We start from the raw sequence: 16108 nt of genomic DNA on the forward strand, positions 1-16108 counted from the left end.
CGCCTGCCGCCATTTTGGAAGCGGGCAGGAGAACTCTCGGCCCTTGGCGCCGGCGGGACGGCTTGTCCGGGCCGTCGTTCTCAGTCTCCCTCCCTTCTGCCGCTCTGTCGGTCCCGGGATGTGTCTTTTCTGTGGCGGCCGCTGGGCCGGAGCTAGTGAGGGACAAGGAGCCCGGAGTGGCAAGGGGGTGCAAGGACTTTGAGGCTGGGGAGGGCCTGTGGAGCAGGATGTTCGGGAGTTAGGAGGGCTCGTGTGGGCAGGGAGGGCTACAGCGATTTCGTGTAGCCCAAGGCAATAGTTTGGGCTACCGAAGCTTGTGACTGACCATAGGGGGTTTTGGGAGCAAAGGTGGCAGGGGCCTGCTCTCCAGCCTTTGGCAGCTAGCATGGTAGCTGGTAGGAGACTTGCCAAGCTGCCCTCAAGAAGCCTGTCTTTTGGCCCTGTAGGCAGCGTCATGGGTATAACGGTGCTTAGAGGCAACCGAGTTAAAATCGCTGATGTTGGTTGCAGTGGAGCGCTGCCTTCCTAAAGTTGGCGTTGCTGCAAATCAAACCCCACTTTAAAAGTCCAAGGCCGTAGCACTACTGCCTGGGCTTGTGCTTCTCAAAGGTTCTTATAGACCAGTACCAAGGTCACCAACAGCAGATACCAAGGAAAAACAGCACCTTTCATCACAGAAATGCAGCTAGGTTTCAACAACTTGGAACTAAGGTTTGCTTGTTATCATTAGTTTTCAGCATTAAGATGCTTGATTGCAAGCCTGTCTCTGTTACTTACCTGAAAAGTAAATTTATTGGGTTTTTTTCCTTGTCACTTCCTTTGCTCCTTTCAAGCAGGCTATTCCTTTCTGATGTAGCAACAGGCCTTACCGACTTTGCACTTGGGAGTTTCCACTGATCTAATCCATAAATCTCCGCGTCTAGGAGTTAGTGTAATAACCCAATTAGCAAATAGTTTTAACAGACTCTTAACCCCTGTTATAGGTAAGGGGCAAGGTCCCTGTTTTCTTGCTGAGGTGACTGTGGTATAGTTTTGCCTTGTTCTTTCTCAGTTACTGCACAAGGCCCACAGATGCCTCTCATTATCCTGGTGCAAGTGAAAATGTGTTATGGTGCTAGGCTGCCACAGATTTTTAGCTGTAGAGTCCCTGTGAGGGCTGCGAACTCGGCTTCTCAGCAACTCTTCTCCATACTACTGTCAATTCCTCCTATTGCAAAACTACCAGCAGTGCTATGTGAGGAACTTCCCATGCTCTGTTGGTGGGAATCTTACTTTGATTTCACTCTGTGGCCGCAACGTTGGGCTGTGCTTGCAGGGAGAGATGCTGTGTGAAAATTGGCGGACTTAGCAAGAGGTGTGCTTGCAAAGGCTCTGCCCTCTCGGGGAAGGGGCTGAGTTCAGACTAACTTTGAACTGTCATTTTTCCATGTCCTGTTTTGATTTCCTGCTGCTGTACTAACAAATCCTAATTGGGGATCCATGACAAATGATGGCAGTAACAACTATTGCACAACTGCCTCACTGAAAGTGGTTGACCCTACCTATCAATAGCCAGCAGTGCATCCTGGCTGCAACACAATCCTGTTCATTGCCCCCTTTCTCAGGGCTCTGACCATAACACTGGTCAGTTGCAATTTGAAGGAGCAGAAAGTATGTGATTAATTTGCCATTCAGAGAGGTGACAAAGCCACAGCAGAAAGTCAGCTGTCCCTTGTAAAACAGGTGTCTCCTCTTCTTCCTCTCCTGCCCCTGCTATCAAATCTACAAACTGCTGTAGGATGGCACAGGTCTTTAGAAATTACTTCACAGCCCTGCAGTCCGCTGCAAATGCAGCAATGTTAATCACTGGCTGGTGTGTAGGTCTACCCAGAGCTCTTCCCTGTGTACTTGTGCAGATGCATGCATCCAAATTTGACTTAAAAAAACCAAATAAATTTTTAGAGTTTTGCATTGTGGGGCTGAATATGGTAACAAGGTTGTGTATTCTGTCTCTTCAGAAACTGCCCAGCAAGGACTGACGGACTGGTTGTCACTCCCATTATACTGCTTGTGAGGCCAGGATCAGGATGCTACAAGAGTGAAATGGATGGCAGTGGGTTAGCAGAAGTTGCTTTTGAAGAGGAATGGATGTGTGAGGAGTCCCTGCAAAATTTCTGGTGCAGAATCACCCCTAAGACACCAGCTAGGCAGAGAGATGGCAGGTTTTGAACCAGTTTCACAAGGTGTCCTGAAAGCAAGATGTAGCTGTATTTAAGCCACTAGGCAAAGGGGAATACCGCCAGTGAATTAGGAACACCCCTTTTTTTTTTTCTTTCTTTTCTTGGGGTGGTGACTGTTAGCTGGACACTTTGGGTGTTTTTGTTTCATTTAAAGCTGTGAATAATCTCTTTTCAAATTAAGTACTCTGCTGCCTCTTGCAGAGATTTGCCAAATCCTTGCCTCGGCATTTATTCCTAAAGCTACACCTGTTTGCCAGTCTACTCAGCCCCTCCAGGCAAGGAGGAGATGAGAGTCCAAGTTTTTCATCGTACAAACAGCATAACTTAACACCAGGCCAGAAGTCTGAAGGGGACATAGATGAAGGCAGGAGCCACCTGGGGAGTGTTCAGGCCTGGAAGAAGACCTAACGGAGGACTCTACATCAAGGGTGCCAGACTCCTGGATTTAAGCAGTGAAACTGTTTGCTCTGTGATAATCTCATAGATACGGGACAGGTAGCAAGATCAGAAGAATTGCAGGGGACTGGGGCAAGTAATGTCAGTGAAAGAGCAGGAAACACCACTTAAGTTTTATTTGTGGATGAGAGGAAGGGGAGCACTGTGGCTTTTGAGAATATGGGTACTGAGTCTCTATCAGGTGAGACAGGAGTAGTATTTGAAGGTGCTGGGAACATAAACTAAAGGTTTTAGCCGAGCAGGTCAATGTACTCTGTTTAGAGCTGTTACTGTACTAAACCTGAACCACTGTGTACTCATCTCCCAACTCAGGAGCCAAACCTGTAGGTGGGGGTGGGGCTGGGCTAGTTACGTCAGGGTCTGAAGCTTGCTCTCCACCTAAAGTGGCTTTCCTGAGTTCTTGCACAGATTGTGCTGTTTTGATTTCCACAGTGCAGGGCATCCTGAAGGTCTCAATGTTTTAGCCAGCCAACTAGAAGTGCACACAGCCTCCTTCCTGCAGGAATTCAGAACCCAGCTGAAATGCCTACATGAGCCTTGTTTATCAGGAAGAGGCTTTGTAACTTTCTGTGGCAGGAAATAGGCAGCATTGACCTCAAGGCAGTTTAGTCATCTGATGCTGTGAAGGTTGATTTTATTCTGGGAAGGTTGTCCCGTTTTGAGGAAGGCTTCTGAGTAACAGAGGTAATGCATGTGGTGGATTCAGGCAGTATAGTTGATGCAGCATAGGGACAGAGACACGTGATGCATGCAAAGGCAGTATTGCAGACCTTGGCTGTAGTGCACCAGATTGTGTCTGCAACACAGCTGAGGAGCTGCATTAGGGCAGCTGTGACTAGCCAATACAGAGAGTGTTTGGAATGCATTAGGTTGGCACTGAACAGTGGCAGAGGGCTTTGAATGTCATTCTCCACCTTCTAAATTTCTGGATTGGTATAATCCTAGCAGATAGCATCCATTCTGTGTTGGCTTTCCTGACTTGGTCCCATAGGCTGTTATCACTTGCACAGGACTGGTGTATTAACAAGTGCTAGGGGCAGGTAAGTGGGGTTTGTGGTATGGGATAAAGCAGTCTATGATGTGGAGGTGCAAAGGTTAGGATAACTGCTATGCTGCATGATGTGAGCCTGACTTGCTAGCCATTCCTTAGGCCTGGGGACCAGCAGTTGCTGTCTGGCATGGGTAACAATGCTCTCTTTTCTAAAGCTTTGCATAGATACTGAAAAGATCTGAAAAGGATCAATCACCTCAGTATCTTATGAGTGAGGCCTTGGAGAAGAGAGTCTATATTGAGCTAGCAGTGTGGTCTACACAAAAACTAGTGATCATGCAGAAGGTTATGTTGGTTTGTGGATTTTTATACCAATTCTGTGTTCTTAGGCTTTGTGCAGGGCACTTTCTACAGCTGAGTTGTCTGGGCTGCCAGCCACTGAGAATTTGAGGATGAGACCAAGTGTCTTGTTTGTCCCTTGGAGTTGAAGGACAGTAGATTGGACATCGAGGTGACAGACCAGAAGGAAAAACAAAAGGAGGTTGAGAATCCAAGAGTGGAACAGCATGGGATGTGTGAGATCCAACACAGCCCTCTCCATAGAATGGTATCTGTTAATGACCTCATAGGTGGCAATGTCAGTAGAAATGCACACGTTTCAGCAGATCTGGTAGCTTCTCATGAAACGACAGAATGGAGATCTTTGACTCTGGATTTGTCTATAGTCTTCACAGTTGAATTGAAATTCTGGCTTCAAAACACTAGAGTTGGCCACAATCCACTTCATTTCTGTAATAGCCTAAGGCAGCTTTTAATAATTGACCTCATTTTCACAGAATCACAAAATAATTTAGGTTGAAAGGTACCTCAGGAGATCATCTGGTCCAGCCACCTGCTCAAAGTGCAAATAACTGTTCTTCTATGGTCCTAAGATAAAACCAAAAATCCATTTCAAGCAAAGAGCAAAAGTGTCAAGTTTCCTTCAGCCTGCAGTTTGACAGTGATGAGCTGTGGGGAGTCAGCATTTACAGGGGGAAACATTTAGGTAGTCTTATGAGCAGGTGTTATTATTATGAGATGTGTAAAATACTTGCCTAACTTTTAGGTCTGGGAAACTGAACCAGGTTGTAATTATCTTCCACGCAGCAGGGACAGAATTATTAATCACCATACTCTCATATGGCCAAAGCTATGCTCATATGACTCCAGTGACACTACAGCTGGAGCTTTGAACACAGTGAGTTGTCCAGTGCGGTGAGAGCATAATAGAACAGCACACTGCTTGGTGCACAAATAGGACCTTGCATTCAGTTTATGGGGCTAAAAGCTTAGAAAATGCCGTATTTCACTTGTAAATTGGGTGTACTTTGTCCAGAAACTTATTCTGCCATTTATGAAAAGACTTTTTAGGAGATAAATTCATTTTCACCTGGAAGGATTTGAAGAGAAGCCATAAAAGAAATAATTTTCCCCTGTAAAAGTTTTCTTAGTAGAGAAAGAACATGGATAGGGAGAATTTATCTCCTGGATGTACCTCCTTTCCTCCTGCTGCCTTCCCACGTATTCAAGCTCATCATGTCCCTGTGGCAACCCTGAAAGATGTAGAAATAGAAAAGAAATTCTAAATTAACCAGCTGCATATGTTCCTCCCTGCTTTTAATCCTGCAGTCACGTCGAAAAGTGCATTCCACAGTTTATACTTCCCCTTTTTCATTCCTGTCTCTTACCAATTCCATTCTTCCTTGCAGGTTCTTTCTGTGCACATCATGCAGGTGTGCATTGCCTTGCCACTCAGAGTGGCACTCATCTCAAAAAATATTGGTGTCTGCAACCTTCTTTTGAGAAAGCCCTAGTGGGTTCCCTTTGTAGGCAGTGAAGCCCAGAAGGCATTCAGCTGACCAGATATGGATTGGAGTGGGTTGAACTGTGCTCTGAATGCCTTTGCTTAGGTCTCAGCTTGTAAAAAGGATGCAGGGTGGTCTCCTCAGCTACAGAGATCTGTGTGGTAATTCCCTGTATGTGGTGATGAATGTGGCTTTATTCACGTTTAATCAGGTTGCTCGGTTTCCTTGCTCTATTCACAGTAAGTACACTGCTTCAGCCTCTGAAGATGTCTTCAGTCATATAGTGGTCATTCCCGGGAGGGACGGTTAACTCATCCTTCGTAGCTACAGTCTCTGGTGGCTATCCAAGCTCTCTGCACTAAACACAAAGCTAGTCAGCAGCATGTGACTACTGATTTCCTTTAATCAGAGTGCTGCTTGGACTACAACATCCCGATGGAATTGCATTAGAGGTTTTCTCTGTAAGTACAGTGCCTTTCAAAATTGCTTTCCAACAGCATGCTGAATGGTGTAAGTAGAGCGCAGAGTTTTAGCAGGCAGTCAGTCATCAATAGCATCCTGCTCTTAAGCTGAGGTAATGATCACTAGTTTGAATATGCCTGCATTTTCCCCAAGAGCATGCAGTTCTGATATGTGAATGCAGATATGTATATGTATGTAATTACCCTCATCATGTGCAGCAAAACCAGTTGAACAGCATGTTTATAGAAACTGTCCTTAAGAGTGATTGCCTCTTGAAGGAGCATAGCTCATATAAGAGGAGTGGGACTGTCTCCAGCCAGCCCTGGGAGACGATGCTGAGAGCATATTGAAAAGCTGTCTTCAGCAAAAGCTTGCCAGTTTAACAACTCTGTTCACTGTTCCTATTGCACAGTGGGCTCTTTGACGCAACAGAAAGAGCTGCTTTTTTTTTTTTTTTTTTTTTTTGCTTCCTCTTAAATCCGCCTGGCCAATTTAAAGCTTGTGGATATTTCTTCCCCCTCGGGGAAAGCTTATGTGAGGATTTTCTTTTTTAACAGTTCATTCTGTGAAACCATTTTTTTCTTGTTTGCTGTTAGAAAATGTTGGAGCTGAACACAAGGCTTTCATTGCAGGTCAGTGGATGAACTCTTGACCAAAGCATTTAACATTTGAGTGTAGCTTTAGCAAGCACTGTAGTTTGGGAGGAAAAAGCAAGTTAACAAGGTTGTATCATGTGAGCCCATGTGTGCCTACTACTGGAATAGGAATCTTTTCAGGTCTTCAGTGACTGAGTCCTGCGCAGATGAATTTACCATCTTTCTTTTGTAGACAAATATACCGAATTAATATTTTATTGAGAATTGAGGTGACATCACAGTTATGTCTATATTATTTAATTCCAGAATGTCTCTGCTTCCTCAAAATGCAATAAACCTTACTGTGAATTTCAAGTATAAAGTTTTTGCCTTTTTATTTTGCAAGGATTGTCTTTTTGAATTATAATATTTTTTTAACTTCTTTTCAGCACACTTTAGTGGGAAGCATGTTACTCCTGGGCACATGCTGTCTGCAGGGAAGATAGTTATTTGCTATTTTGTATTTCTTCTTAGACTGCTATCAAGGGAACTAAGAAAGGATGTAGACATATTGTTAATGTCTCTCTTCAAGCTGTATTTGAGGTAAGGCAATCTTATTTCCCTATCTCTGAAATTAGAATATGAAGTAGATGCAGTATTTCTTCCATGTGTAGTTACTAAGATTATCCTGTTGCTATTTGTTTTTCTTGTTGATAAAATGTGAATATATTTGTCACAAAGCTGTTCCTTGTCTGTGATGCTTAAAATCCTGTATTTTTATTTCAACAATATCTAGTACATATCTACATGTTTCTATTAGCTCGTGTACCCTAGATGAACGACAGATCATTTTTGTAATTGCTTCGGTTTTCTCCTCTATTATTATCACATTAAGTGTGTGAGTGAGTGGATTTCTTACCCTGGGTAGGCAATTCTTATGCAAACTTTGTAAAACTGAGTTACAAATTGTTTCCACTGTGAATCACTTTCCTTGTAAGATGATGACTTTTATGGTAATGTTTAACTTGAGTAGAATTGTTTTCAAACATATACAGTGCATTTTTGGTGTAGGCTTTTTTTAACAGCACTCCAAAATGAAATAGAAAAATAATGATTCATATCAGACTGTTTATTTCCTTCTCCACTTAATGCTGCCTGTTATGGGAAGTATATAGCTTTGAAAGGTTGAATTGTTATTTATGAGGATCAGTACAGCTGAAAGGTGTCACTGCAACACTGGCCATATGCAACTGCATTGAAAATAGAATTTGTATGGGATACCACTGTTGGTGAATTATGATTAGTGTCTGGGGAATTAGAAAATACTACTTCTTGTTTATGTTTCTTTTCAAGCAATTTAAGAATTTACCATTCGAGGGAGATTAATTTTTCTTTTACCCTTTTCTGTAGCAAGGTTACAGTTTATATAATTCAAGATTTTGACACGTTTTCTATAATGTTATTCTTATTTAAATCAATCCATCTGAATCTTTGTGACTTCTTTTATAAGGGGAGGCGTGTTTTAAGGCAGACATGCTCTACTGCAGGTCCAGAAACATTTTTAATTTAGAAAAATGTTCTAAATTTATCTTGTTTGGCTCGTCACATCTCTGAAACTGTTTGCTGTTTGAATTCCAAATAGTGTTGGCTCCATTCAAGAGATCTGTCTTTTAGTGGTTTGTTGAGAAGCTTTTCACTTGGGCTGGGGTAGGGAATGATACCGGGTAGAGTTACAAAGCTACAGTGAACTAGTTTTAATCTTATAGAGCAAAAATATTTACTACTATAAGCATTTATAATACTCAAATGAATAAATTCATTCAAAGGTGGTTTTAAAACCCATTGAGGCTTAACTTTGTTTAATCAACGTCACACCAAATCTTCTTATAATTTTCTGTCATCTTATTTTGGGGAGTTATAAATGCATATCCTGTCACAGGGCAAATACACAACTTATGTCTGCAACCTGTTTTCTACTGTCAAGAAAAAAAAAAAAAGCAGCTTATTCCCTGCTGTTGAAGTTATCTCAAGTTGAATGTGCCTTAAAAACCTTAAAATTAAGCAGTATAATAAACTAATGCGGTCTTTATATAACAGGTTTCCTGGACCCTTTTCTCAACAAATTAGATACCATCTCTGATCCACCATCACTGCCAGAGGGTGTATTGGGCTGCATTCCTTCCCTTCTGATCTCTAGTTTGTGAGGTAGTCAGTCCTGCTTCTCAAAGGGAATCTCATGAGTAACACACCATGATGTGCTGACATTTCTACTGACATTACTTTGCCAGAAAGCATGAATGGCGAAGGAGAATAAATGATGTGGGTGCCTTGGTGTGCTCTTTGGAGTTGAAGCATATGCTGCAATATCTTACTAGATTCCAGCCTTCTTGCTTACCAATGGTTACTGGAAGGTATTTGTTTCTCCTGATGTTTGTGGTGCCAGCTTTCTACCTAGCCAATGTAGCAGAGCTTGTGGCTTGCTGTATTTCTCCTTGCATGCCCTGAACAGTGTCAAGTTAACTGGGTGCTTGTTTTATTACCCCAATGACCTGGCCTATGGATTGCTATGCCCTTAGTAAGGAAAGGCTAGGTGTTGTCTAGTTAGTCTAAATAATGCACAACTCAAGCCAAGTTAAGAGGAAATGCAGGAAGAACTTTTATTCGTAACAGTTAAAGTAGGCAACACACTTAGAAACACTTAAGCAAGACATAGACAAAAAATAAAAGGCAAAAATGCTTTATCTATTTATACCTAGCTTATATTAGAAAGGTTTTTACCCCATCCTACTGATTTGACCCTCTTCTGACAAGATTTTCTTGTTTGCACATAGCTTACCTTTCAGGTCATATCTATTGGAAAAAACCTGTTCATGAGCGTCCATCAGTTAGTTACCTCTCTGATGAGAGAAAGCTCCATCACACCATGTCTTTGGGAGCATACCTTAGGCCATTTTCTTATTCTTGAGGAGCCTCTCATTTCTTATTCAGTCTTTTCTACAAAATTTTTCAGATGGTGCAGTGTTAGTCTTTCATGCCAAAACCTACTTTTTTTGTGTCTATCCAGACAAGGTGCCATCATTATTTTTAATTATTTCATTATTAGAGATTGAAAGGTATCTTTATTAGTGTATGCGTTACCTTCTTATACTTGACTTGTTAGTCAAAAAGGGAGTAAATCTCTTCACCTCCCTTTGGGACTTAGTCTTCAGAAAAAATGTCTTCATGGAGAGCTGTATTCTCTACCAGTGAGTATATTAACATATTCAATGTTGTGCAGAGCTCTGACTGGCCTTTTCCTGACACTGAGACAGAAGGTTGGTTGTCAGAAGATAGCACAGAGCTGTGTGTCACTGTTTAAGGATGGGCCCACTGAAGCAGGTGACAAGATAGAAGACTTGGGAGACATAAACTGAAGAGTTTAAGGACCAAGGGCTAGAGAGAAATGGATCTGTAGTGCACTTGGCAAATTGCTTTTCTTTTAACTCTTCAGGGTACAAATATTTCACCCAGATTATCTCATCATGTGTGCATTTTAGACTGAGTGTGTGACTGCAGTCATGTGAGGGCCTCTCAGCACTGTTATAATATTACTAATAAGGAGTCATGTCTGAAGTCAAGTCTTAGTCTGAAGAGAGGCCTTTGGCAGAATGCCATGCTGCTGGAGGGCTTGAGTGAACCCCAGTGGTTTTGCTTATTCATGTAATTGAGTGGGACCCTTTCATTGTGACTTGATTGCATTTAGACTTGAGAATAAAGACTTGGATAAAAATACCACACACTGTATGTCCCCCAGAGCCTCCAGGGAGCTTGACCAGCTCAATGGCAGTTGTCAGCATCTGCTTTGGGAAATGCCATGAGCCTGTTGATCAAGCAGAAAGAACTTTATTCCTTGTGTTCTACCTCAGCTGCAGCAAAACATCAAAAGTTAAGGCTGGCCTTAATAGCAGGTTTCCACTTGTTTTGGTTCATTAACTAGTCATTTAGGCTACAGCTATAGGTAGTAACTGCTCAGGGGTACAGAAAGCCTGTCTTGTTTTTTCACACCTTCATTAGGAAACACAGACACGGCAGGCTGGTCTTCCAGGCACTGTGTTTGGAATTCTTGATTGTGATGTTCTTTGTATGGATGCCTGTTGTTAAGCTTCTAGTGACTGGAAGGCATCAGAGAAATCAATGATGAGGCTGTAGAGACTTTGCAGGTTTTTGTTTTTTTCTTTTTTTCACAGAAGTACTAATTTTAAGTCCATGCTTTAAAGGGTCAGCAGTGCAACAACTTCTAACTACATTTAACTACATGGGCTGACAGAGAGGATTGCGGATTATTTACATCTCCTCTGTAGACTGTCAAAGGCAACCCAGACCACACAGCTTCTTGCCTTTACTAGAACCTATGGAAGAAATGTAATATTCAGTTCTGTAAAATTAGTACTTTTCCTTATACTGAAAGCAATAGTGGTGGGGTTTTTTTAAGGCACAAGCTTAGCTTCTCAGTTTTAGAATAGTTACAGTTCTGGATTCTGTTTTCTGGTTCATCATCAACAGGTTTATGGTTTTTAGCCTAAATTGTAATATGCTAACTCTGTTCCATGCCAAGCACCATGAAAGCCAATGGGAGTGTTCTTAAGAGTACATTAAGATTAAATGTTGTTGAGATCTTCATAGAATAATAGACTGGTTTGGGTTGGAAGGGACCTTAAAGATCATCTCGTTCCAACCCCCCTGCCATGGGCAGGGTCACCAGGGATGGGGCATCCACAACCTCTCTGGGCAACCTGTTCCAGTGCCTCACCACCCTTGCAGTGAAGAACTTCTTCCTTACATCGAATCTAAATCTACCCTCTTTCAGTTTAAAGCCATTAGCCCTTGTCCTATCACTCCATGCCCTTGTAAAAAGTCCCTCTCCGGCTTTCTTGTAGGCCCCCTTTAGATAGGTACTGGAAGGCTGCCATAAGGTCTCCCCAGAGCCTTCTCTTCTGCAGGCTGCATAACACTAACTCTCTCATCCTGCCTTCATAGGAGTAGTGTTCCATCCCTCTGATCATCTTCATGGCCCTCCTCTGGACTCACTCCAACAGCTCCATGTCCTTCTTATGTTGGGGCCCCCAGAGCTGAACACAGTACTCTGCAGCCACAGTATTCTGCAGTACTCAGCACTACTGCTGAATGCAGTTGTCGGTCTGCCCTAAACTCTATGAAGTTGCAGTTCTGCTGTGCCATTGACGCCATATAGCCATTCTGCCAGTTTAATTGGTGGCCTGCTCCCAGCTTAAGAGAAGGGGCTTGCAAAGGTGGTATGAGCGTAGTAGGGACAACTGGATTGCATGAAGTAATGCAAGCATCCAAGTAAGTTCATTTTTGCTAGTGATGTCTGTGAGCTAGACTGGGCAAAATCTAGAAAAGATGATGGGGGGGAAACAATAGGAAAAACTTTGCAGGAAGTTTGCCTCTTCAATAGCAAACAGAAGAGGTGATAGCTTTCATTTCCGAGTCTCTGCCTGTGACAAAGTGGGCTACCTCTCCATTTACATGAATAGCCATTGTCTTCACATTGCATTGCCCTGATAACAGAGAAACAAACCAGTTACTTGGACATGGGCATCATCCTCCTATTCAGAAAGAAAAGAATAACAGAACAGTGATAGAAACTGTACTGAAGTGAAATCCTGGGGAAAAAATATTTTTTTCCTTTTTCCTCTCCATTGTGTGACTGAAAGTGGTCCTGCAATTTACTGGCAAGAAGACATGGAAAAATATGCACTCCAGCAGCCTTGGAACAGTGTGCAGATACCCCTGGGAATTGTTTCTACTGGAGAGAGTTGAGGCAGCAATAGGTTTCTGGCTTGCTATTTCTGCAAAACTTTTTTTTTATAGCTAAGGCTATAAATAGTTGACAGTTCTTAAATTGAATAATCCTCTCTTCCTCTCTGGGATGAGAAACTGGATCAAGATTTTCAAAGCCAAAAGCCTGCAGCCAGATATCCCTATTAATCAACTGTTTGTAATGTTGCTCAGATTTTGAGGAAATTCTCTTATTTTTCCTGTTTTGTCTATGGTGAAAAGACTCACCCAGAGTCTTTCCAGTGGGCCAGTGGCAGAACCAGAAGAAGGACTTAACTCTCCTTCATTTCAGCTTGGAGTTCTGCCTACTAGATTATATTCTATTATATAGCAGTATTTAGAAATTAGAATCACTTAATTTTCATAACAGTTGAGCCATCTGTAATTCCACCTGGTTTGGACAAGGTTTACTAAGTGATCACTGCTTTTGAAAGTTGGGTTGATAAAGAATTACAGGGTAAAATATTCAAACCACAGGAGTGATTGAATATCCAAAGGGTTCCCAGGCGCATGCACTAAAGCAGATGGCTTCAGTGATGTTCACGTGTTACTTGGACCAGCATTGGTGGTCACTGGTTTCTGTTTCGCTCACATCTTTTGCTGGGATGTGAATGGTGAAAGGTAAAGAGGTGTTACGTCACCTGTACTGCCATTTCTGCTACCAAGGTGGTACTTAACTACATCTGGGAGGACTTACAAGGCAGAACATTTCAGTCTTAAAAAATGGGATTTTTAGTCCTTATATAATTTAAGATTTTTTTTTCAGCATTTTTGCCTATGAATTTACTTCAGAGAAGATAGCTGTGAAAGTGCTGGCCACGGTCATCATCATAACAGAACTAGGTAGAGTTGCATGTGTCAGGGATCAATGGCAATCACTCAGTGTTGGAACAGAGGGGCTTCCAGTTATGAAGGATGCATTGTGTGCATTTTTATTTTTTTACCTTTTGTAACCACTCACCCAACCCCTGATAGGGCTGTTGGATTTCAACTCGTCCAGTCCAGAGTATGTCTCTATTTGGGTTCTTCGCCTTCATGTATCCTACAACTGATGTTGTCATTAACGTTTAGGATGATCACATAGGTACTGACATCCTTCACAGTGGGAAACTTTAAGAGTTGTATTGATTTGGAAAGGAGGAGCTTTACTCTGGCACATCAAACAGTCTTTCCTATATGCACTTTTAATGTGGAGCCATTCCTCTTCAGGTAGAATAGTCTGAAAATACAGGTAACAGTTTTGAAACACCCTTTTTACAGGAAACTTGTTATTATTTTATTTGTGAGAAGGTGAAGCCTCTTGATTTCAGGGAAGAGATTTTAAATCAACTTTGGGAAAGCTTGTAAAAAGCTATTAGCAAAATATAGAGTAATGTGTATTGTGAATCACGTTAGCTGCACTGCTTTTTCTCATCAGACTGCTATTAAGCAAAAAAACTCTCTGAGGGGAATATATAACACATCAGAATATTGACTCAAATCCTAGCAAATTGAAACAAATATTTTAGATTGATGCACTTATTATGAAAGTGGTGGTTACTAGCTTAGAAACTGATGTAGAGATTTGTTTGTTCCACTGGGATAGAAAACAGCCTAAAGAACATGTCACTTACCTTTCAATGTGCAGGATTGTGTGAGGTGATCCTATGAGATAAAAGTCAGTGGTGAAGTTTTCTCATGCTTAACTGAACCAAATATGTATATTTATGAATGAATTAATAAGCTATTCCACAAAAATCCTAGCTTTCTCTGAGAATTGTTCAGGAAATGAAAAGCACTTATGTAATGTTAAAGGAATGAAAGGAAAATTTCTTAGCATTAGAGAAGGGAAAATAAAGCTTCACTCTAAAATCCTTAGAAACTAACTATACTGAGAAACTAGATCATTGCAAATGTAAAGTACATGCAACACTGTGTTTTGAGAGCACATCTCAGAACCTCTTAAAAGTATTTGTGATGAGTCAATAGCCCTCATTTTCACATGTGGCCAAAAAGAGTTTAGAACTGTGTGCGCATGTATGTTTGCATTTGTCCAAATGTGGTTTAAACTTCTTTTTTCTCCCTTGATGAGAAATCTCCATCTGCCTTTTGCTATGACAGCCAGTTAGAAGAAGCTGAAGAAGGTTGCTGTAACATCCCTTGTTGCCAGCAATTCCAGGGAGTAGTATACGTGCCAGGAGGGCCAGGGCTATACAGGATGCCTGAACGTGCCCTGTACTCCAGCTGCAGAGAGTATGGGGGAAGCAGACCACTTCTGTTTCACCAGAAGCACCTCTTACACTGAGATGCTAGTTATTCTTGGTTAGCAGAAGTGGGCAAGTGAGCCATGTCCAAGGAAAATGTAGGCTTTTTTGAGAGATTTAAGGGAGGTATATTACAGATTTTTTCCAGTAAGTGCAGGGCTGTAATTTTCTTACGTTCTTTGCAGTTCATTTGCTTAAGTTGGTGAAAACAGGCTCATCTGGTGGTAAAGCTTTTTGTTTTTTCTAAGGTAGTCACACTTGGTCCATTTCTTATATTCCGATTAGAATCTTTTTGGCTATGAACTACTAAAAAGGTCATCGCTTCAGAGTCCAAGTCAGAGAAACTTGGCTGGCAACTGTTTAGTAATCTTGTAAACCTATTAAACCTCAACAGCAAAAGAGACACAAAGGTCTAGATTAGTGTTAGGATTTAACAAATTCTCAGTTTCACCTCTTTCCTAGGATGACAGCCTGTAAAGAGCTTTTGAAAAGGCTTTGCTTCTCTGTTGGAACCCTCTGGCATGTTACTGAAGTCATCTTTATTTGGTTTTTAACCCCTATCCCTGATACCAAGGATTTTTCACTTGCTTGATATAACACTATGATTTTACTTTCAGGCAACTCTAGCATGCCCTTTATGTGGGTCACATATTCCTCCTCCTCTATATTGGTCTAGGATTTCCAATTATTTCCATATTCATTGAGCTCAGTCACTACACAGCCAATGGAAACAGGCAGGCTGCTCAATGTCTTTTCCATTCCAGGAGTAATTTAATCAGGGAGTGACTGCATTATTTTTTTCAGAGCGCTGAGCTGTGCATGCCAGGTGATCTGCAGCAGAGAACAGCATCATTATTAAAAAGGCTTAGGCATTTCATGCTATTTTGTGCTTCTGCAACTCATAGTGCAGCTAACAGTACTGTCTTGATGTTTTTTCTAATATGCATGATTCAAATGTAATCAGTTAGAGGAGGTGTAGAAAAGAGGACAGATGAGTCATGGGACTGTATTTATATTGTATGAGATTGAGTTTCAAAGCTGTTGGATCCTGTGAGATCCTTAATCACTGCCATATTTGTTTTACAGAAGTGCTGGTACTCACAGAGCAGACTAATTCTATTTCTTTAGTTTCCCTCTGGAGTTCCATCCTAGAGTTAACAAATCTTTAATGGAAGTTTGATACTGGTACATTCCCACAGAACTATTTCAACTTTTGTAGAAGAGCAAGGGAGAGAACTGGCTGCGAGGGGACAGTCTTTAGGGAGTCCTTGCATTCATTATAATATTCATCCAGGTTGACTACTGTGCTCTTCTCCAGACAACCAGAGAGAATAGGTGAGACTTTGCTGTTATGGGGAACCTTAGGTCCATGAGAATTTCCTTCCACTGGGAAGAGCTAATTGGATGTCCCTTGCTACCCAGGGGAGTCCAAGGGAAGGGTAAGCTCTTTTCCAGAGTTACCAAGGAAAGAGAGAAGGTG

The 16108-nt window shown here is 41.8% G+C and overlaps 1 protein-coding gene across 5 annotated transcripts in view; it reads left to right on the top strand.

Annotated features, from left to right (window-relative positions):
- The first annotated feature begins 1299 nt into the window (after positions 1-1299).
- The window catches only part of CSGALNACT1 (chondroitin sulfate N-acetylgalactosaminyltransferase 1), a 51616-nt gene continuing 36807 nt past the window's right edge, over positions 1300-16108 (top strand). Inside the window, exons 1-3 of one of the 5 annotated variants that reach the window (XM_030020142.2) lie at positions 6033-6084; positions 6569-6604; positions 6997-7150. The gene's annotated coding sequence lies outside the window, so the exon portion shown is untranslated. Of the gene's footprint in view, positions 1355-6032; positions 6085-6181; positions 6605-6996; positions 7151-8853; positions 8959-16108 lie in introns of those variants that run through there. The other 4 variants (XM_030020148.2, XM_030020132.1, XM_030020155.1 and 1 more) reach the window with 4 other exon arrangements.

Source organism: Aquila chrysaetos, chromosome 1, assembly GCF_900496995.4.
Source record: "Aquila chrysaetos chrysaetos chromosome 1, bAquChr1.4, whole genome shotgun sequence".
Taxonomy (NCBI): domain Eukaryota; kingdom Metazoa; phylum Chordata; class Aves; order Accipitriformes; family Accipitridae; genus Aquila; species Aquila chrysaetos.